Source organism: Mus caroli, chromosome 11 (assembly GCF_900094665.2).
Source record: "Mus caroli chromosome 11, CAROLI_EIJ_v1.1, whole genome shotgun sequence".
Classification (NCBI taxonomy): domain Eukaryota; kingdom Metazoa; phylum Chordata; class Mammalia; order Rodentia; family Muridae; genus Mus; species Mus caroli.
The window spans coordinates 16,051,403-16,053,046 of NC_034580.1; positions in this window are offsets into that span (position 1 = coordinate 16,051,403).

The window sequence follows — 1,644 nt, forward strand, 5'->3', positions numbered from 1 at the left end:
TTTTTTTTTTAATGCTAAAAAAAACCCAAAAAAACAAAAAAAAAATCCAGTGAACTGAATGGACCGAATGGCCTGCAGCCTGAATCTCTGACCTTCCCATTGTATCTCTCACTAGGATATGTCCATGTTCTGTGTCTTCTCAAACTTGCAGCGGGTACACTGATGCAGCTCTGGCTCTGGCCGCAGGCTCTGAGGACCAGAAACCAACTCTGGTAACTGACTCAGTGTGTGACCCTGTGCCAGGCACTTCATTTCTCAACTTTACCCTTTCTACCTCTAAACTGTGAGACTAATATTACATTAACTAATACTACATACAAAATTTCAAAGATATGTGTGTGCACATTTATATACACTTGCATGTCTTTAAATACTTTAAAGCTATATCCTTAAAACTTCACGGCAGTTTCTGGGCCAATCAGGGTTTTATAGAAAGATTCTGTCTCAAACAACAACAACAACAACATCAACAAAATCAAAAATGGATCCCCAAATTGATAAAAACCTTTGTCCTCAGGTCCCCTCTGTTCTGGGTGGGCTGCATTCGTTGCTATGGCAGTGACTGTGAACTGCCCTGAAGTAGCTGGCATCAAGCTGTGTGCTACTATCCACTCCCACAGGGTAGCACTGGAGAGTATAGAGTAGGCAGCTCAATTGTCTTTATGACAGTCCTTATTAGAATAAAAATAAATCGATGTCATTTGAAAACCTCTACTGCAGGATGAAGTGATGACTTAAAAATAAGCCCTGGAGAGAGAAGTCAAGGCCAGGCCATTCAATTTGCTTATTCCTTTAGAACATATGCTGTGATGTCTCCCTGTCCTGCAGTTAGTCAATAAATATACAGGAATGAAACTTCTTAAACATAGGAGTGCAGATTTGAATGGTTTCCCTGGATAACTAATGCAAATGATTAACAGGTCACAGTTGGTTAGAACACACTAAAACCCTTTGCTTTACTCTGTGTGGTGAGGCTTCTCTGTCTTTGCTGCCATTCTTTAACATTCGTTAATGGCTGCATCTGTTGGATCCTGTTATTATTTTACTGTATACATCAGATTACGAATCTGCGGAAAAAGTGTTAGAAGTACAAAAGAGAACTCTATTTTGTTACAGTTATTTTAGGTTGTACGTATGATGTTTTTCCTGCCTGTATGTCTGACCACAAGCATGTAGTTTCTATGAAGCCAAGAAGAGATGATGGATCCCCTGGAACTGGAGTTACAATTGCTGTGGAGCTGTCTAACAGCCCTTAACCACTGGACCACCTCTCCATCCCTATTCTACTTACTTTACGAAATCCAGTTAACTAGTTAACTAGTTAACTAGTGTCTGCATGGAACAGAATAGTTTCCTCTCTAATCCCCAAGGATCCAATGCAGTGAAGCCAAGCCTTCCAGCTGTAGCCCAGAAACAGCCAAGCCTTCCAGTTGTAGCCCAGAGACAGCCAAGCCTTCCAGCTGTAGCCCAGAGACAGCCAAGCCTTCCAGCTGTAGCCCAGAAACAGCCAAGTTACTACTTTCATTGAGTAGATGGCTGACTTTGGAAACAGTACTGTGATGGTTTGTATATCCTTGGACCAGGGAGTGGCACCATATGAAGGTGTGGCCTTGTTGGAATAGGTGTGACCTGGTTGGAATGGGT